Source organism: Crocuta crocuta, unplaced genomic scaffold (genome assembly GCF_008692635.1).
Source record: "Crocuta crocuta isolate KB4526 unplaced genomic scaffold, BGI_CrCroc_1.0 scaffold709, whole genome shotgun sequence".
Lineage (NCBI taxonomy): Eukaryota > Metazoa > Chordata > Mammalia > Carnivora > Hyaenidae > Crocuta > Crocuta crocuta.
The window spans coordinates 3,622,151-3,645,299 of NW_027530619.1; the positions used below are offsets into that span (position 1 = coordinate 3,622,151).

The 23,149-nt window shown below is 34.0% G+C and overlaps 1 long non-coding RNA gene across 2 annotated transcripts in view; it reads left to right on the forward strand.

Annotated features, from left to right (window-relative positions):
* The first annotated feature begins 7,522 nt into the window (after positions 1 to 7,522).
* Positions 7,523 to 23,149, forward strand: part of LOC144234772 (uncharacterized) — a 46,664-nt gene continuing 31,037 nt past the window's right edge. For both annotated transcript variants that reach the window (XR_013336074.1, XR_013336075.1), the window contains exons 1-2: positions 7,523 to 7,795; positions 13,935 to 14,003. This is a non-coding gene — a long non-coding RNA (uncharacterized LOC144234772). The remainder of the gene's footprint in view (positions 7,796 to 13,934; positions 14,004 to 23,149) is intronic.

A 23,149-nucleotide genomic window follows, 5' to 3' on the forward strand; every position in this document is an offset into this window, starting at 1 on the left:
CCTTTACTGAATATAGACTTCTTATTTCAAAATAATATAAGATAGGAATTCAACTTAATTTTCCCTCTGCAGATTAATTGCATCTTCCCAATCTTGCCTACGGAAGTATTCTTGCTTGATTCATTTTGCAATGCCAACTTTTCCTTTCTAAATTTCTATCTCTAAATGGGTCTGTTTCGGAGCTTTGTATTTAATCACATTTGATTTGTTTCTGCTCCAGTACCACACTTAATATTTCCCGTATAGTATGCTTTCTTATGTGGTTGGCTATAGTTCCTTTCTCAAGCTGATTTGATGTGTCCATAATATATTATCTTCCGTATACATTTTAAAATCTATTTGTTGATTTCTCAAATATCTCCTTGATTTTCATTGAAATATATTCTTGGTTTGTTTGGGTGTAAAAACATCTTATAACTTAATTTATTTAACTGCTCATCTTTTGACAGCTTGCTTTGTTGTTTTCTGAGAGAAGTATATTAAAATCTCTAATAATAGTTGATTTATTTATTTCTCTCTGTAGTTTTGTCAGATGAGAATTCATTGTGGGGCACATATATTGATTATTGCTTTATCTTCTTGATGTGCTGTTTCCCTTACCAGTAGATGGCTTCTTTATTTGTCCCTTATATTATCTGTCTTTTAAAATATATTTTCTTTGACACTAAATATGCTATCATTGATATTTTTTATTTCAAATTTGACATTTGTTTAGATTATGATAAAATTTCTAAAATTCATAAAATTTTTTATCTGTGAATAAAAAATATCTTAAGCTAAGTAAAATTTAAAACTAGGTATTGATTTAATGACACACTGACTTACCTTATATTAAGAAAATGTTATCTTTTCATAGTTACACATCTCTATTTTTGTTTTAACATATTGGATTTTTACCATAAAAAGAATAGGTAACTTTGTCATTCGTTATCTCATAAATATTCATATCAATTCTCCTGTGTTTTATATGATTTTTTAGAGTTAGGAACATTTTGTTTCAAATCTTAAGGATCTAAATTTAATTATTATATTCATAAAACCAAACAGTGAAAAATAATTCACTAATGTTTATGTATATTATTTATTTATTTTCCAGATAGCAGTTGTGTAGAGAAAACAGTTTCTATTTCTGGACTCTTTTCTCAATGATTTCTTTTTACTTATTTTGCGAATAAAACACTTATAAGAATTGTAGGTCTTTCCAATGATTTAACACCTTATTACCCTTCCTGTTTAGACTTTTATCTGAGAATCTTATCTAGTTATTCATCCAAATACACTGATATATGGTAAAAAAGACACAGACATTCTTTTATTTAGAGAAGTAATTTCCATGTTCTATTCTATTGTAATACTATAATTTCCATGTCCATCCATTCTATTACTACTCCTAGAAAAAAATGCTTTATAGAATTTCTTAAGTTTAACTTTTTGAATAATGCTTTTTTTCACACAAAGTCTTTTATCTTTGATAAAAATAATAAATTTTAATTCTTACTAAATTGTCATTATTTTAATGACTACAGCTTGCCCATTTTTATCCTACAAACATTTCTGCTTTCTGTATATCCTGAAAAGAAACCCACTTATTAAATTTACCCTTTAGAGAAAGTTCAGGTCAATCAATTATTTTGTTCAACTTTTGCCCTACACCTTGATATCATCATTGAATTTCAATAGGTTATACCTTTGAAGTATTAAAATAGCCTCTGCAGACCTGAAATTATGTAAAATTTCAGGTAATAGCTGTAATTTTCTTTGATGCAGCACAGTGAAAGTTAGTAAACAATGCCCATAAACTATTGTGTGGTATTTGAATAAAAGTTCAAAAATAAGTTGCCATTTTCAGATGTATTAAATATATCATTGTGATAAATATATAACCTTTTGAATCCAAGATAAAATTTATTTTCCATATATGCATGTCAATTTGCTTTTTGTGAATATTTTTAACAATTTTACTATACTCAAATTGTGACAACATTACCAGCTCAAGTAGTTGGTATACAACAGTAATACAGGAAAAAAATAATTGAATTTGGATCAGTCAGATTAATGTATTCAAGCTTTTATTCTATGACTTATTTGCTATATGTTTCATACAAATTTTAACTTATGTATTACTGAATGATCATTAACTATATGACTAGTCAATTAAGTTCCCTACATAATCCTATGTAATTAATTTCAGGTAAGAATTTCTCCTGTTCACGTTATGTTTACATTTTTTATGAGATTTAAATTAAAAATTAAAACTTTTAAAAAATGTGTGGTGACAATTTATGTGTCAAGTACCTAGGATTCAAGACCTGAAAGCTGAATCTACAAGTTTTTTTTTTTTAAACGAGTTAGGTACTTTTAAGAGAAAATTATTTCTTGTAAGTAAGCTCCATACCCAATGTAGGGCTTGAATTCACAACCCTGAGATCCAGAGTCGCAGTCTCTATAGGCTTTAATGCTAACATTTTGATAATGCCTTACTTGTGTATCATCCTAACCTGTTATTTTTATAATAGTAAAAAAATCAACTAGAAGTTTTTCCCTATTATTCAGTTGGACTATAATATATATCTTATTGTGGTGTGCATTTTGACTTTCCTCTTCATGTAAGAGTACAAATAAAGAGGCAGGATATTTAAAAGTGTGATCATGGAGAAAATGCAGACTTCAGGGTCACTGTTGGCCATGCTGGTTAATGTTTTAGAGCTATTGTGGCTCAAGCTGAAACTTCTAGGATTCCTTATTTTTAATTGAATAGAAAGCCTTTTATATATTTATACTTAAAAAATTGTTGAGATAATATACAAGAAAAAATTAAAATCAAGTATATTCCTTAAAAATATTCATTGGGTACATAGAATTTCACATTCAATTATTTTGAAACAGTATATATTTGAATAGAGACTATATAAAAGAAGCAAAGCATTAAGATAAATATAGTGTTAAAGGTTGAAAATTAGTCCAATTTGATTTTCCCTATGTTATAACATCCCATAGCTATTATCTTTCAATACAATGTGTATTGATTTCCATATAATATTATATTAAATTACTTCCTGCCTCCTATAAAGTTGCTAGAAGTTACAATTGGTAACAGTATGTCCATGGATCTTTTCTCATTTTATTTTCAGTTTTTATAGAATATTAATTTTTATTTGTCTACCGCATATGTTTTAAATGTTAGTTTTATTTAAAATATTTTAATATTTATTTATTTTAAATGTTTATTAATTTTAATGTTTATGTTTTAATGTTTAAATGTTTGTTTATTTTTGAGAGAGAGACAGACCAGGAGCGGGGGAGGGGCAGAGAGAGAGACACACACAGAATCCTAAGTAGGCTCCAGGGCTCTAAGCTGTCAGCACTTGAACTCACAAACCACAATATCATGACTTGAGTGAAAGTCAGATGCTTACTCACTGAGCCACCCAGGTGCCCCATGAAATGTTATTTTTATTTATATTTTAAGTTGTTTAGTAAACCATATGTGACTGGCAATATCCAGTATTGTATTTGCTTAGTCAATTCAAGGCAAAGTTCTATCTATATTTATATGTCTTTTGTTCTGTATAAAAATGTTGGAAGACAAAGAATCTTGACATTTTAAAGTAGGAGAATTCCATTCAGTAAATTATATTCCACATTAGAAATAGGTAGAGGAATAAAAGGTACCAAGTCAAGGAAGAAAAAAATTATAAATAAATTAAATTAAAACTGGTATCATGCAAATAAACAGTTGACAAAATTACCATTTAGATAGAACTGTATTGAAAGGAATGAAGGACATTTTGGCCCAAATAAACAGAAACATTAGGCAAAGCACTAGTTGAAACATAAGTGAAATATTAATGTTAATGGAGTATTAATCTATGTTACTAAAGTATATATAGGTAATACATGTATATGTTTATATGTATATTAATACACAACATATATCTATAATGCAATATGTTTAGAAATTAATATAGCATATATTAAAATATATAATATGATTAATGCTGGGACTCTGATAATGGCCAAAACAAGATTGTGATAACTTACTGCATTCGAGGAGACCAAAGTGAATGCCCACACTCTTTTAGGTCCCTTGAAAGTTAAAGAGATCCTGTAAAACCATGGATAATGTACTTGCCCTGAAGGATCCTGCCAATAAGTGCTGAGAAGCATATCACAAATCTAGTTACAGAACCAGTAAGTAGTAAAGATTGCTTGGTGTTAAGGATTTCATTGAACCCTATCTCACCTGTTAGACAGAATTAAATAACCCACAAGGAAAGAATGAAAACCCAATGTTTTTTCCAGATGCCTGAATGGATGGATGGGAAAGCCATGCCCCAACCCAAGTTCCTAAGGCCCAGGTTATAACACAACATAGATTACCTTAAACTCAGCTACCACTCTCCATTTCTCAAAATTAAGAGCAACAGACTCATATCTTCAGCCCTTCTTACAAAGTGAAGGGGCTTTGCTCTGTTTCTTGACCAGAAGTTTATCATGAGTTTAAAAGTATTATAAAAAAAAACAAAAAACAAAAAAAAACAAAAAACGGGCGCCTGGGTGGCTCGGCCGGTTAAGCGTCCGACTTCGGCTCAGGTCATGATCTCACGGTCCGTGGGTTCGAGCCCCGCATTGGGCTCTGTGCTGACAGCTTAGAGCCTGGAACCTGCTTCAGATTCTGTGTCTTGCTCTCTCTCTGACCCTCCTTGCCTCAAGTTCTGTCTTTCTCTGTCTCAAAATATAATAAAAAGTTTTCTTTTTTTTTTTTAAGAGTATTATGAGATTGGGACGCTCAGTCAGTTAAGTATCTACTGCTCGATTTCAGCTCAGGTCATGATCTCACAGTGGGTGAGATTGAACCCCGTGTCAGTCTCTGGTCTCTATGCTGACAGCATGAATTTGTTTGGAAATCTCTCTCTCTCTCTCTCTCTCCCCCCCCCTCTCTCTCTCTCTCCCTCTCTGCCCCTCCTCCACTCATGCTGTCTCTCTCTCTCTCAAAATAAACGTTTTCTAAAAAGAATGTTATGACATAATATCTTAAAATAGCTAACCTATCATAATGTGTTTGGAACTGAGAGGGCTAGTTTAGAATATCGACTCATGGTGTCTCCTAGAATTGGAAGTTGTATTATTTTTGTGTCAATATTAAAACAATTGTGAAATCCTTTCCTCATATTTGTGAACACTTACATTTTTACAAATATTTTGTAGCACATGAAGACAATAGATTTGGACACTACATGACCTATCTTTACAAATCACAAGTTACAATTATTAACAATGTGCCATCTTATTTTTAAAAATATTAATGATAAAATATAAACTTTTTCATACATATATATTCAGATTTCAGCCAGTATCCCTCAGCACCTAGATATGTATTTCCATAATAGCTACTCAGACCTATACTTTTTGAACCACACAAGTAAAAGCTGTCTTTAAATTTCCTCAAATTTGCTGGGAAATGTCATAAAAGTTTCCTCTGAGGATTGGATGCTGATTCTGTACATACTTTATTTTTTATGAAATATGTCAACTCAGTTTCCATACAAAACTGAATGACAAAAATATAAAAATTAATTTATTGAAAATTAGGAACATTTATGAGGAAGGGTTTATATTAAAGCAAAGTGATGCTTTTCAAATATGTTATAAAAATTTACTCCATCCTATGTCATATTTCTGACTTCTCACATCCACACTTTTGTCACGCTTAACCCCAAAATTGTTGTCTTCTGTCATCATAGTGAATTATTATGGATCCTACTGTCTCTATATTCTTATAACTTTATTTTCTATCCCATGCTCTCTGCTCCAAATGCTTTATAAAACATTTTCTCAAACCATAAAAAGAATTCTCATGCTTGTTCTCCACATATTAATGTTTTCTACATTGAATCAAGGATGGATAAAGGATAAATACGTGTAACAATTACTTCCTGTCAAGATTCTACCAAGTCTTATGTCCTGAGGCAGTTTTTGCCTTCTCTATAAAGCAGATCTTGAGGGGCACCTGGGTAGCTCCATGGGTTAAGGGTCTGACTTTGGCTCAGGTCATGATCTCACGGTTCGTGGGTTCAAGCCCGTGTCGGGCTCTGTGCTGATCTCTAGCTCAGAACCTGGAGCCTGCTTCAGATTCTGTATCCCCCTCTCTCTCTGCCCCTCCCCTGCTCACACTGTCTCTCTCTCTCAGAAATAAAAAAAATTAGAAAAATAAATTTATAAAGCAGATCTTGAGAATCTCAGTTAGAAATGCTGTTTTATAATTTTTACCTCCAACAAAACATTATCACCACACGTCCCTATATTTTAATAAGATCATTTATATTTATTCCCTTCCCATGTCACAAATCCCATGAGTATTGAAGCCATAATTTCCACCTCCTTTTTAGCCCTCCATCCATGAATTTTAATTATTCTAATCTGACAAACATGTCCTGAGAAAAAAATTATATATAAATTGTATATATACTAGTGTTTAAAATGTAAGGAGAGATGTGATTTTATATTGAAAGTAATAAAGGAGTCAGATGTCATGAAAAGTGATGGTATTTTTGAGTGTAACCTTTGATAAGCTGAAGAATATGGGAAAGGAACTAAACTTCAGAACCTCAACACTTTCTAGAAAAGACAGAAAATAAATGTATATTTTTTAACTTTTTTTTCTCGAAAACAAATTTCTCTTAAATTTTGATATTTTCTGAAGTAAAATTGCCTAAACTGGCAAAACTACATTTATATCGACAAAGTGCCCGTGAAAATACTTTTAGGGACCCAAGAGTATCTTCAATCCCTTATTCTGTTGAATTAAATTAACTAAAAATAATAATATGCTTTGGGGCATTTTCTCTGTGAAACGTCCAACAATTCTCATGTCAGGAGGAGACTAAAAGAAGAATCAACAGTCATACATTAATTTATACCAACATTTATCATACTATCCTTTACATGAGTTTCTCTAATTAAAACATACAGTTCCAGAAAGCGTATTGGTTGGTGTTTGTGTCTGACGATTTTCAAAAGATACAATTTAGTAAATCTAACCACTAGCATTCAAAGTCAAAAATAAAAGCAAGGTAAAAGTAAAAGAGAAATCATAGAAAAATACTTAAGAATGTAAATGACACAGTATTTTGTTGTGTAGATCATGCTATTAAATTAGGGTTTCTTGAAGAATTCAACTTTTCCCATCACATATTTGTAAAATGCATACCTCTCCAATTGTGTTTATAAAAACCTCTAGTAATGTGCTTTTACTACACTGATAACAGACATTCTTTGTGCTACATTGATCTTCGCATTAAAAAAAAAAAAAGTACCAATGCAGTTCATTTATATAAATGTGCTTCAAGGACCGCTGATTCCCTTTACACACCCCATAAATGTCAAACCTTCCTTTGCTAGGAGAGGTGATGTTTTTATGCAGGGTCACTTCCCTTCGCCCCGTGGGGTAACCGATGCCTTTACTCCACAGGAGACACCCATTAGGATCACTGTTGCCTAAGACAGTTGGTCCACTGCTGTTTCTCCACATTCCACTGCTGGGTCCTGTTGCGTGAAGTTGTGTCTCAGTGAGTCCCCAGGGCATTTCTCCTGCACGTGCGCACCGGTGATTTTCCCTCCTCACCTCACCAGATCGCAGCTGTCATCCGCTGTCATCTGTCTTCTGTGGATGTCTTCCCCAGTGGTGCTGAGTTATGCCGGGCATCGCCTCATTGCTTAGGATTTGGCAGAGATCCAGGAACTTGAATTTGGCAGTCGTTATGAATGAAAGCCTTTGCCAATGCACTTACTCATTGTAAGTATATTGAAATTTTATATGCAGGTCAGAGATAAATTTTATGCGTGCCTGCATAAATGACTGCAAAGAAATTTAGTAAATTTACAGAGAATTTCAATGTTAATTTAGACGGAATAGAAAAATAAAGGAGTCTGCATTTGTCAGTGTTCTCTAGAGAAACAGAACCAATTAGTTTTATAAATAGAATCAATAGGACATCATATATATGATTCATATTAAGAAATTGCCTCACATGATTATGGAAGCGAGCAAGTACAAATCTGTAGTGTGAGCCAACAGGTTTAAGATCCAGGAAAGTGGATGGTGCAGATAAAGTCTGAAGGTAGTTTTCTAGAAAATTCCCTCTTGCTCGGGAGGCTTTTTATTCTATTCAAGCCTTCAACTGATTGAATGAGGCCAACTCACATCATGGAAACAATTTCTAGTCGAAGTTCACTGAGTTAAATGTTAAACTCGACCAAAAATACCCTCCAGGCTGACATATAACATTAGCCATCACAGAGTCTATTATCACATTACAATAATTTGGCTTTAAAAAATTCTCTCACTTTAGGTGAATCGTTTACTAATTATGTAAAGTAATTAGCTTTTCCAGATTGGCTATTTCTATTACTTTCAGTTTCAAAATTGCCATGAATAACTAGGCAGAGGCTTTGCCTTAAACAATATCATATTGTCAAATACCATTTGTAAGTGATATAATTAATGCTGAGGTTAGCAAACATAGTATTAAGATGCTTTTTTATGCAAAGGTTTTTCTTCTTTGACTTTAACTGAAGAACCAAGAAATTAATGAGTACATTAGTATTAATATACATTTAAGCAAAATTTTGGAACTTAATATTAGAGATGTGATCAAAGAAAAGGAATAAACATCTTACCAGCCTTCCATCTAGTTTAGGTTTATATTAAAATGCATGTAAAATAAGAAAGTTGCCCCCAGAAATCAAAAATAAAAATCTTCAAAATGACAGAGCTCAACTGAAACTGAATGCATAAATTATGTTGTGGTTTGAAGTAAGGACTATTGCATTCTTGGAGGCCCCATGTCCTAGGAAAGAAACGGATTTTGATGAGCAAAGGAACACAAAGTGAAGGTTCCAAAAAATAAGGTCAGTAACGGAAAACTGAAAACAGATGGACATAAAAGTTGTGTAACTCTACAAATTCAAAAATATTTCCTGAGCACTTAGAATGTGAAATACATCTTTAAGGTTAGACAAAAAAAAACACTCATATTTTCAAAAGTGGGAAACATAAACACATACATCAAATATTATAAAACAGGAATGTAATGAAAATACTTTGGGACATAAAGAAAAAACATTTAAGAAAGTAGTGTATTTTAGACATACACTTATATGATTTTAATAGTTTATTATTCAATGACTTTGTTGAGGGGAGTTCTTTGTAGTTTGTTCATTTTTGAATTTAGTTTTTAGTTTTTTTATGTTTTTATTTTATTTTTGAGAGAGAGAGTGTGAGCGGGGGAGGGACAGAGAGAGAAGGAGAGACAGAATTCGAAGCAGGCTACAGTCTCTGAGCTGTCAGCACAGAGCCCAACACGGAGCTCAAACTCGTGAACTGTGAGATCATGACCTGAGCTGAAGCCGGCCACTTAGCTGACTGAGCCACCCAGGCACCCCTGTTTATTTTTTTAATACACATTTACAATCAGATTACATAGTCTCCCTAAATAATAAATATACCTATTCAGAGATTGCATGTGGTCACACACATATATGCACACGCTTCATGTTAGGATTCAGGTAGTAAGCCTTCACTTTAAGACAGGAAATTTTATTATACTTCATATGACCTATGGGGACAAAAAGCACAGCTAAAGAAAATGCTGCTATTTGTCATATGGATGTTTCAGGGGACACATGAAGCATGAAGCACTGCTTATTTCTTCTTTCATAAGAAAGAAGATACAGAAATATGTATGACATACTGAAAAGTCAGTTGTGTAAGAGGAAACAAGTGTCTTACATTCTGCATAATTTTCTCTGATTCACTAGCGGTGACATTAATTGGGTACCCAGGTTACCAGTTGCTCTTCTGCACCCAGATAGCAAGGTGTGTGAATTTTGTGCCTCCAAACAGTCGAGGCCATCTGAGGAAATTTACAAGTAGAAGTGATCCTTCATTCACTCAACATATTTATAGATATGTCAGTTCTGTTCCAAACAGAGGGTGCCAAGATAGTAACTCTTCACAGATTCTGCAAGACTTGCAAAGAGGCTTGTGGGAACCACCTTTAAATTAGCAGACAGAGCTTACTCCTCTTTGGGACACATTAACCCTAACCAACACATGGAGGTTCTGAAATCTGCCAGTGGGGAAATACTGGCAACCATTCACTTTGCTTCTTTCCACTGAAACATTTCCCAATGGACAACGATTTCTCAGTTAAAACACAAGGAGGAAATGATTTTGAAATTCCATTTGACAGCATTTTGTAAATTGGAACCTCAAATTCTTTGTATCACTTTTCTGTTTTATATCACTTCATTGCACTACTTAAAAATAACAAATTCTATTATTTTTGAATCTCTGCATTGCACAGATAAATATTATAACTTTATATATTTTATTAAAGACATATGTGGATTTTCTCTATATTTATTTTAATAGAACTTAAATCAAACTGAAATGTTGTATCTTGTTTCACTTAAGTATGCATCTAATTTACACAATGCACTCTTGCAAATTTTTCTCTCCTAAAGAATTTTGTTAATATTTTGTTAATCCATTGCTGAATATGTAGCCTTAACAAATAAGGTCAGTGGAGAAAAAAATCAAAAGACTCTTCTGTTTAACAGTGTTTGCACTGTTCATTATGTAAACTTATAGTTTTTTAATGGCATTTTTATTTATTTTATTTTATGAGATTTTATTTTTAAAAAGGGTGTTTTGGATCTTTTAATAGCATTCTATTATTTTTTTGATTATGTGGAATGTGGCTCCATTTTGTGTCGTAAGGGTAAAACCATTTTTTTCTAATTTTTTTAAACATTTATTTATTTTTGAGAGTCAGAGCATGAGTGGAGGACAGGCAGAGAGGGAGACACAGAATCTAAAGTAGGCTCCATGCTCCGAGCTGTCTTCACAGAGCCTGACACATAGCTCAAACAGTGAGGTCCTGACCTGAGCAGCAATCAGATGCTTAACTGACTGAGCCACCCAGGAGCCCCAAGGGTAAAACCATTTAATTTTAAGCCATTCAAGTTATGATGCTACTAGTATGACTTACTTAAAAATATAAATGATATATTTCATTACTGTGTCTTTCTCCTTTTTTCCCCTAGAAAGATTTAGTTGAGATAAGATTCAATTTTCACTGACCTATGGAAAATATTATTGAAATAAACACGTGACATTAACATTTCAGTTAATATTGCAGTTATGAAAATATTTCTTAATGTATGAAATTCTGTTGAATAAGTATGGTAGATCTGGAGAAATTGCAGAATGTTAATCAAAAATAAATATTTGATATTTTTAAATGTAAACTTTTTAGAGTATATGCCGCCTTTAAAGCTCATTATCTGAGTATTGACAGTTTAACTGCTTACATGTACTTACTTACTTATTATTACTATGCTCATTTTTTTCTAATATTCATATAACAGGGAAGATCTAGAGTAGCAAAAATGACCATTCATTATCACAGTTGATAAAGGTAAGAGCCAAAGGGTCTGAGAAAATGCACACATTACAATCTCTATAGTATTAATAAATGGGTGAAAATAGTCTTTAAATAACATATTATCTTGGTAGTGAACTGACATCTGGATTCAGGTGCAGGACGGGGGCCCCCTGCTTCTCTACATTAGTGAACTAAATTAGCAATCAACTACTTCATTGTGGAACCCAGTGCTGTTTCCAAACAGAGAATGCCAGCATCCAATGTCAGGGTTGCTAAGTGCCTGATTACACTAAGACAATGAAGGGCTGCTCAAGCTCTCCTTTCGTCTGGCTTTTACACTAAAGCGTAGACACATTTGGGATGCAGAGCAGAACGTAGTCAAACATGGGCAATTGAAAGATTTAAATTAGGATTTAAATTGGGTTGTTTCTCTGTGATCCCCTTTTCTTACAATCACATCCTTCTACTTTCCCTGGCCGTGCAAAGGGGGTGTTTGGATTTACAATTTTTTTTTTTTTTTAGGAAAAGATGCAAAGATCCACTAACACAACCAAGTTTATATCTTTATACTTGTTCTATCTTCATCAATCCTAATATGGTTTTAAGATTTGTGCACATTCAGTTTTATTTAACATAATTGCTATAATCTCTAGGCATCTCTTGTAATCAAGGACTTAACAACAACTTTCCCAAAATTATATCAGAGGTTCCCAATAAAAATTTACCCCAAGGCATTTTCTCTGCCCCGACTTCACACATGGCAATACAGTTCTCACTCTGCTCCAGGCCTTGGTGTTAGTTGTAGCCACTGACTCCCTGAAAACAGACAAGTTGATTAATGATACAATGAAGGTCATTCACTTCCAAAATTATCTGACATGCCTGTAATATTTGATCACTGAACAAAAGAATTCCTCAGTGGTTCCCTAATTTACTTAGAGCTCTGTTTCCTCAAACTGTTTCCTTATTTTTCCACATTGAATTCTATACCTAACCAATGTAATAGCCACACGAATGCTTTAGGATCTCACATTTACATAATCAGTCCAGAATTAAGTCTTTTATATGTCCAAATTCATGCTGCCATTTCTATCTGCAATATTGTAGCTATTGTTCTAATCAAAGGGGCTAGTACAAAGTTCTCTGTTTTGGTAATGGCATTACCAAGTTAGAAATCTGTCAATTAATTATTTTGCTTCTTTCCTCTTCCTGCCATAACTCACATGCTTTCAGACCCCGAATGTGTCTTGCACTCTGTTTTGTCTTGCTCCAGTCTTGTCACATTAAAGATATGTGGGATGCTTTCTTGTTATGCCCTTACACAATTATCCACCAACTGTAGTAGAAAGATAAGAAGAGACTGTAAGAAGAGACTGAGAACCCTTTATGATATGGGCCCTGCTCATATTACAAAATTCATCCTTTATCCCCCCCATCTGATACTTTATGAGCCAGCACACTAGATTTTATATAGTTTCCAGACAAACTAGGTTCTTATGTGCAACATTATTCATTTATATTTTGTGTCAGAAAATGCTAATTAGCCCCTATACTTCCCAGCTTCACTGGTCTTTTTCTTAGTCTCTGTTTTCCATAAGATGCTCCCCTCACCCTGCATTTCCAGCTGGCTAATACATATCATTATTTAATTCTTTTTAAATGTTGGGATAGTTGGGGCGCCTGGATGGCTCAGTCGGCTAAGCGGACAACTTCGGCTCAGGTCGTGATCTCACGGTTCCTGGGTTCTAACCCCGCGTTGGGCTCTGCGCTGACAGCTCAGAGCCTGGAGCCTGCTTTGGATTCTGTGTCTCCCTCTCTCTCTGACCCTCCTTGCTCATGCTACCTCTCTCTCTCTCTCAGAAATAAATAAAACATTAAAAATATTTTTTAAAGTGTTGTGATGGTTAATTTTCTGTGTCAACTTGGATAGTTCAAGGCAGGCCCAAGTTACACATTATTTCTGGATGTATGCTTGAGGGTGTTTCTGAATGAGATAAGCATTTGAATCAGTGGAATTAGTAAGTACAAATTGACTGCAGTATGAGTGGGTGTTAGGCAATCCACTGAGTGCCTGAATAGAGCAGAAGGTGGAGGAAGAAAGAATTTGCCTCCTCTTTCTTCCTGCCTGCCTACTTGATGGTTCATTGGTCTTCTCCAGTCTTTGGACTGGGATTTACACTCTTGGCATCCCTAGACCTCAGGCTTTCAAAATTGGACTGTAATGACCCCACGGGCTTTCCTGGGACTCCAGCTTGAAGACAGGAGATCATGGGGTTTCTCAATGACCTCATTATGTGAGTCACCTCCTCATAAAATATTGATCTGTTTCTCTGGAAAACCTTGACTAATAGAAACTTTACATCATTTAGAAAATTAGCCTAAACCACCTCACAAGTTTCAAGTTTCTCACATTTTGACTTTCTTACACATCTACAACTCTCTCTAACTCTGTAAATTAACTAAGTCACTTGTGCCTTCTTTTAGGCTGTAGGGGGAACTGGATGTAGCAATTAATCCTTCACCTCATAAGGAATATTTCAACATGCCCCACACGTAAGTAAAAATAATGATAATCTGTTTAAAATTCAGTTTATATACATAGATTCAAATATATACATAGGAAATAATTCAAACTGAATACGTCAGATAGGTTTGGAAAATTTAGAATCTTCATTTAAAGAGGGAAAAAAGCTGATGAATTAAAAGTTTAGAGCTATACATTAAGAAAAAAGATTAAGAGTTTAAATGAAGCAAATCTGAGATGTTAGTCATTACCAGACAGAAGTTATGGCCTAAACAGGAAGAAAAGTGTATCTGTATCAGTGGAACACATTGTCTTCCTTGCAGGTTCTCAGAAGCTGTCTTTCAAAGCTAACTCGAGAAAGACAGAAAACAGGGTTAAGTGTTGTGACATAAGATTTTGGTTGGAAATGACAAATTGGAGGTGACGTTCAGTTCTAGACTTCCTGTTAGAGCACTGACCCCGCTTTGTGTGTGTAGGACACTGAATTCAGGTGCCCCAGGGATATCAAGCGTTTACCTTTGTGCTTGTAGAGACTATTTTGTCATTTTTTAAAACATTTTGCTATTTTTTCCTTGTCTTAAGACCTATATGAAATATTAGTGTAAGACAATTTCTACTCCTTGTCTGAAAATTTATGAGCTAAAACTACTTATGCTAACACTTCCCATGATGGCAGTGACTACACAGTTTGGAGTCATGCCAAATTGGGTTCCAGTACTGGCTGTGTCACTTACTAATTGTGCAATTATTAGAAAGATTTTAACTTCTCTAGTCCTCAATTACTTATTTGAAAAGTACCGGCAGTAATAATACTTACCTTAGTGATTATGAGGATTAAACAAGATGATAGACACCTGGAAGTAATTACATGCCCAATACATCTGTTTGTTATCAAAGTAAGGTGTCTAACATCTGTAATATCATGCGTCTACGCTAGCATTTGTAATGTTGACTCCAAAATTCTCTTCTTTTTTTTTTTTTTACAAATAGTTTATTGTCAAATTAGTTTCCACATAACNAAATTCTCTTCTTAAAGTGAAGAGTCTTGCTACGTTTTTGTTGTTGTCATTTTTAAATGATTTAAGTATATTCTTCTGGAATGCATATAAATAAAGAAGGAGATATGGTTCCAGCGGAATGTCTTATATTGGGTATGTATAGGTTTTAACATATACAAACTTATTCATTCTTATTCTGATATATAAATATTGCATTAAAAACACTGATGAAGTAATATATCATAAAATCCTGCATAATCAGAAAACTGAAATAGTTTGATATAGTATCAACATAAAAATAGTGTGCTACTACCAATTTATGGTAGTGACAGGAACATGCTTCACAGGGACAATGACAGAAGTGAAATGGTATATCATTGTTTGAAACGAGGAAATTATCCAATATGGAGAAGTGGGAATATTGATCATGTAGAAGTTTAAGCCATCAAACCACTTTTATATGTAATTTATCCAATATTTATCTGTAAATATTTATCTTCAGATATTGTCCCTTTCTAGTTAAGTTAATCTTTTCGCTTCTTTCCTAATGAACATAGAAGGCAACATTAGCCTAAGTGGATATAGAATTCTGTTACAATTCTATAAAATCATTTATTCTTCTGCCTTATTTTTCAAATGTTTACCCACATTTTATTCCAAATATTACTTTGTAATTCTATACAAAGTAGGTTAAACCTTAACCTCTTTTTTAAATGAATCCAATATTTGTTTTAAAATCCAATACAATGAGGAATACGTGGAATACAATTTGTGAACGTCAGTCATTCAATAAGCATTAGTTGGGCACACAATATTCCAGATCCCTGGAAATACACCTTTGAAAAACACAAATGTTGTTCTGTCTTCATGGACCTTATGTATTTTTACACTTTGAGATATTAAATGAATAGTCCTAGGCAATATTTTCCCCTAGACTCACGTCCTTTCAAGCACTCTACATTTTAAAATGAACAGATAATAATTCTTAATTAATGTGACTGGAATAAAACAAAGAATATTTACAAAGGAAGTATGAGTCACATGAATAAATTATGACTCAGACATACATCTTTGGTTTAGTACTAGAGGTCAAGTACATGCAGCACAGTAAGATATGGCATAAAGTAGGTTTCAAAATAATTACAAATGATGAAAAATTTCCTAAAATTTAGAAATGACTTAAAATTTCCTAATATGTGGAAATTTAAGGTATTTCGATACCTTAATTATGAAGCTTCTGTTTACATAAGAGCCAGAGATTGCAAATGAGAGACAGAGAATGGGAGAGATATTTAAAGTAAGGAATTCGCTTCTCCAAGATGTGCAGTTGGCAAGCCAGAGACCTAGAAGAATGAACAGTGTAGTTCTAATCTGAGTCCAAAAGCCTGAGAACAGATGGTGTAAATTCCAGTCCTAGTCCAAAGGCCTGAAAACCATGAGAGCTGATGATTGAGTCCAGTCTGAGTCCAAGTCTGAAGGTAGATGCAGACTGATATCCTAGGTTGAAGACAGCCAGGCAGAGATAGGAAAGTCTTTCTCATTCAGCCTTTTATTCAAATCAGGTCTTCAGTGGATTGGATGTGGCCTAACCCCACTGGCAAAGGCAATTTTCTTCACTCAGTCTACTAATTCTCATGTAGAGTCACCATCACACATATACCCAGAAAAAATATTAAGCTAAATCCCTGGGCACACTTTGGCCCAGTCAAACTGATACATAAAATTATTCATCACATTATCATGGAAGAGAGAAGCAACAAAATGGCAGAGCATTCATGTGAGTCACATTTTCTGGATTCATATATGGATCTCAAACTATGTAGTTATATGACATTATTAACACACGGGGTTTAATACAGGAAGGGGTTTACAATGATATTTCCTTATACTTGATATTTAAAACAAACATACATGTTTATTTAAATAAAATAATAAAACAAATACATTTTAAATTTAGAAATCGTTTTTTCAGGGATGCCTGGGTGGCTCAGTTGGTTAAGCAACCGACTTTGACTCAGGTTATGATCTAACAGTTCATGAGTTCGAGCCCCACGTCAGGCTCTGTGCTGACAGCTCAGAGCCTGGAGCCTGCTTTGGATTCTGTGTCTCCGTCTCTCTCTTTCTGCCCCTCACCCTCTCATGCTTTGTCTCTCTCTGTCTCTCAAAAATACATAAACATTAGGGGCGCCTGGGTGGCTTAGTCGGTTAAGCGTTCGACTTTCGCTTAGGTCGTGATCTCGCGGTTCGTGGGTTCGAGCCCCGCGTCGGGCTCTGTGCTGACTGCCAGTTCAGAGCCTGGAGCCTGTTTCAGTCTGTGACTCCCTCTCTCTCTGATCCTCCCCTGCTCACGCTGTCTCTCTCTCTCTCTCTCCCCTAGAAATAAATTTAAAAAAATACATAAACATTAAAAAAGGAAATAGATTTTTTCATTATTTCATAATTAAAACTCTGTAACTAATTTACACCCTAGTCATTTGTAATAACAACCTGACGAGACATTTTAAACTAGACAAATAACTGAAGGAAAAAGCACAAAATAAATGGTTTTAGATGTTGGACAGCAGACAGTTCAGGACTATGATCTGTGAGTAAGGATGCTAAGTAAGATAAGCTACATGATTATCCTGACTTTCTGCCTTGAGGCATTTTCTAAACCACAGCATGTATGTGAGGACAGTTGCAGCATATAGAATATGCTGCCTTGTTAGGATGAGATCAGAGTGCGAAGTTACACAGATGCCTAAACATTTTAGAATGAAATACTGGTGATAAGGCAACTAGGCGGAGAAAAAGATCTGTTTATAAGTAAGAGGCTCTCCTTGAGTTTTGGGCTAGATCCCATGTATGCCTACTCTTTGCATGAGGCCCGAAAAAGAACAGCTGTTGGGAACAAAACAATTACAAGCATAAGAACAAGTATCCAGGGACTGTGAGATGAGGATCCCTGGAATTCATAAAAGCCTAGAAGATAATTGTGTTGAAAACAATCATAATGGAGTGGCACACTGAACACTCAGCGATCAGCAGGGGCCCCGAAATCACTAGAGACCACAAAAAGCCTTCCCCATAGTGTTGGGCCTAAACTAGACTGAAGTAAACCATACATACAGGTGAATACTACATTCCTAAAACAACCTAAAATAGTCTTTAAAATGGTCAAGATAATTGCCAAGTAAATTGATTTCCTGTCATGATAAAACTCGCACTCCAGTCCAACCGTATGATTGGTGTACAATCCAAAATTATATGCAAATGGGGCGCCTGGGTGGCTTAGTCGGTTAAGCGTCCGACTTTCGCTTAGGTCATGATCTCGCAGTTTGTAGGTTCGAGCCCCGCGTCGGGCTCTGTGCTGACTGCCAGCTCAGAGCCTGGAGCCTATTTCAGTCTGTGACTCCCTCTCTCTCTGACCCTCCCCTGCTCACGCTGTCTCTCTCTCTCTCTCCTAGAAATAAATAAAACATTAAAAAAATTTAAAAAAAAATTATATGCAAAGAAGCAAAGGCAGTGTGACTCATAAAGATGAAATCTTTTCTTGATCAATACAGCTATCCAGAAATCACTGAAAAAAACTTGAAATAGCAAGCAAGGAATTTAAAGCAGTGGTTATCAAATTATTAAAATATATTAAAGAAAAAATGAAGAGGATGTGAAACAAATAAGGTAATGGTAAAGGGAACCTCTAAAAAAGTAGTTAGATGGAAATGGGAACCAAATGAACAGAATCTCATTGACTTGTGGGAAAAAATAAAAGTTTATACAGAATTTTAGGCACATGCATGGAATTTTAGTCACAGGATACAGGTGGTCAGAACAAATATTTTAAAATTTACTGAAGATGTTCCAGTCCAGTTGTTTGAGAAGCATAAACTCACATAGTCAAGAAAGGCAACAAGTCTCAAGTAGGATAAACATAAAGGAAATCACTCAAGGGCAAGTCACAATCAAAAGGCTGACAACTGGTGATAAGGATCACATCTTAATGTCAGAGAAATGAAAATATAGATCATGGACAGGTTAAAAGTGAGAAGAAAAGACTATGTGAAACTATGTAAGCCAAAAGACGTAGAAATGAAATCTTAAGTAGCTGATGGACAACAAAACAAAACAGAACAAACACAGCAGATCAAAACTTGTAAACCTGGAATTCCATTCAAGTAAGAAAATCCTTAAGTTGAAAGCAAACTATATAGATTTTCAAATAAATAAAAATCAAGAGTATATATTGGTAGCAGAACAAGGCAATAAAAATGTCAAAGAAAGTTCTTTAGGATTTCACACAAAATTGGGGCCTATATAGGGAAATGGAAAAAATCAGAAATTGTGCATGTTTGAAAAAATATATAAATACTCTATCCAGCTTCTTCATTCTTTCATTATCTTCTTTGAAGGTAATCCAATATGTAAATCAAACATTATGACAGAGTATTGCAGAGTTTAAAATATATATAAAAATAAAATGTGTGTTTTAAAGTATACAATGATATTTTAATATTATTAAATATATACATAATTATATATATAAAATATATCTTAATATATTAAAAATAACAATAAGAAATAAAGAGAATGTAAGAAACTTTCAGAGGCAATGGATATATTTAGAGCATAGATTATGGTGACAGTTTCATAGGTATGTACTTCTCTCCAAGCCTCCAAGCTCACCAAATTGTATGCATTAAATATAGACAGGATTTTGTAATCAATCATAACTCAATATAATGTTTTTAAATAAATATATGACAACATAATCACAAAAGATGGGAGATAGAAAAGTGGAACTTTAAGATTCTTAAAACAAAACATGAATGAACTAGGGATATGCGTAGCAACATGGATTACCTTCCTAAAAGAATATGTTGAGTAAAAGAACACAGGCACACAAGAGTGCACTCAATGACTTATTTATATGATGTTCCAGAAAAGGCGAATCCAGGCAGTAGTGAAAGATATCAGAGAAATGCTGAGATAGAGTAGGGTCAGAGGGGATGATGATTGACTGGAAACATGCACAAGCAAGGTGTGTGAGAGACAGAAATATTCTGTATCTTAATAGGTGAAAGGGCTACATAGATGAACACATTTGTACACCGACACACAGATTTCCTTACCAAAGATCTGTATGTGACACTGCATACAAATAATACTTCAATAAAAATAAGTCTTTTTAATAAGAAATAGCTAGTTCTTTAAAATTTTTAAGTTTATTTATTTATTTTGAGAGAGAGGGAGGGAGGAAGAGTGAGGTGGAGAGAAAATCCCAAGCGGCCTCCACACTCTCATTGTAGATCCCCGACTTGGGACTTGAACTCACAAACTGTGAGATCATGACCTGAGCCAAAATCCAGAGTCAGATGCTTAACTGAGGTGCCTCAGAAATAACTAATTATTTTAAAAAAAGACTTAGCTATTCTCATTCTTACTTTACCTCCTACCCCCAACTGCATCCCTGCCAATACCTGAAATATTAGATGATTTAGAAAACATATTGAAATACACAGAAACTTTTAATATTATCTAGTTTATTTCAACAGTCATTAAATAACATTCTTTATCACATATACAGAAAGATTCCTAGAAATGTTAAAGGTATAATCTGATTGCCCATTACATTCACACAATTTTGCTCTCCTTGAATAAGCATTAGCTCCAAAGAATCATAAATGTGGGAATAAAACTTGACATTGAGTTTAGGACGTTATTGTAATTTCCTATACAAACACAGGGGCTTATAGTATTGTTAATACAAGTTTGCATTTACTGTGCTGGCCAGGGTACTGGCTGTTTCCCTTAATTATAAAAAGTCCTTATGTTTAGAACATAATGCACATAAGGACAAGGCAAAATGTTAGCAATTAATTCTTAAGTAGGAAGCCATGCGGGTACAATGCAGCATGAGTTATTCCACATTATTTCAAATCCCACAAAGGGGCACTGTCATCAAGAGGCTCAAAATAACTGGCTTCAAACATATAGTTAAAATTAAAACAAAGTGTACAGCCAGTGTGAGCTGCATGAACCATTTTAGACAAATGCTTAGCCTAATCTCACACCAGTTGTAAATCATGGACTTTTCTCTCTTCAACTCTAAAAAACTGTGGCTTGATTTTCTAGTGAGCAATTCTAGCATTCTTATAATGAAAAAGGAAACAGCATGCTGGTCTAAGAAAGATTTAAAAAACCACATTTGTTCAGCCTGTCAATAATCTGTTTCCCATACTAATTTCTTAATGGAGGTGGTCTGACATTTTTTTATGAAACATAAATTTGTTCAGATTTTCCCATCTTGAGAGAATAGGTGGTCTTTCTTTATCATTGGAGAGACTTTTTTTTTTCAGAGTAACTGTGCCAAGTTACTTAGTCTGTGCACACATTATAAATATTATTTTCCATTATTAACAAAATATCTTACATATAAAGCTAAAATAAGATTTCTGTGAAAGTATACAAGCATAAACGTAACATAATATGTGAGGATATTATATGCAACAAAGATTTTAAGAAGCAAAGATTGAGAGAATAGTATACAGAAAGGAGATATATTTTAAATGCATATCTGTTTACTTAAAAACAAATAAAAAGATAATTGAGTTCAAAATGTAATCATTGTTTCATGTATACTTTTCTAAAGTTGTTGATCTTTGGATTAGTTTCCTAGGTATTCTGTACAAAGTACTGCAAACTGGGTGGCTTATTACAACAGAAACTTACGCTACCACAGTTGGGGAGGCTAGAATCCAAATTCAAGGTATAAGCAAAGGTCATACTCTCTTATTTAATAGTGATATTATTTTTCCTGCTACTCTCCTAGATTCTGGTGGCTACCAGAAATTTTTGGAATTCCTAGGTTTGTAATTTTATTATTCCAATTTCTAATTTCATCTTTATGTGACCATCTTCTGTATGTGTTTGTATGTGTGTGTGTATTTGTGTGCATGCTTCTAAATTTATCTCCTTTTAAAAGGCACCGGCCATACTGGATTTAGGGCTCACTCTGATCCAGCACTACCTCATCTTAACCGCATAGACCCTAGTTCCAAAAATCATCTCATTCACAGGTTGCAGGAGACATGAATTTTTCAGGAGAAAATATTCAATCCAATACAGTCATGAGCAATAAAAATTATTTTTATGTCAACTCCCTTTAGAGAGCTAATCTCATTCAATAGAGTATTTGAAATTATGATATTGTGCCTTTTACTCATTTATTTGATTGTTCATTCGCAAACACCTACACAATGATAGTTGTTGTGGTTACTTCTGGTGACAAAAAAACCCACAGATAAATAAGAAAAACACACAGCTTACTACTATGTTAAGTCTTAAGTATATTGTCATTGTCCTGAAAAATAGATTTGATACAAAATTGTTAAACATGAAATGTTCAGTGACAATATCAATGTCACTTCTACAAAGGAGGTGCCCCATGCAGGGCTCTCTTTTATTCCATATGCACCATTTAATGCTCCACTGTCAATTTCTTGGGTTTAGCCAAGAAATGATTTAGTCATTGTTCCTTAAAAGAGGAACAATCAGAACAGTAGCAATCCCATCATAGAGATACTAATGATTTGATGACATTATGATGGTTTTTGGCAGAAAAATAAGATGAACACCACACATCAATACAATGTCCAAAATACAGATTTTTAAAATATAAGTAATATGAAACTCTATTACCTGCTAAGTTTTTCAAACTCAGCTTCTAGTAATAAAATATCTAGAACTAATTAGGCTGATTTTCAGCCAATTTCTGTCTCATCATACAATGAGTTTCTAAATATGCTGTGGAAATCACTGTATTCCAATTATCTGCAATGCCTATTAAACACAGACATTCTTTGGCCTAAGACTACTAACTTATTGATTCAGAATCTTTGTTGATAAGTATAAGAATTTGCATTTAAATTAGTTCTCTAACAGATTCTTACATTAAAGCTTAAGAACCATTGTTATAGCTCATAAACAGCATTACTAAACAGGAAAATAAGTCCTTCCAACAAGAAATGTTATAACAAGGAAAAACTGAAATGGAATAGAGGGGTTAGGAGAAAGCAGTTGGAAGGGTGTTTGAACAAATGATAGAAAAGAAATTGTAGGGTGGGTGAGTAGAAGTGGCAAGGAAGGAGATCTTAAATCTTTGTTGGTGAGATAAATTGCCCAAACATCATAGTCAAATA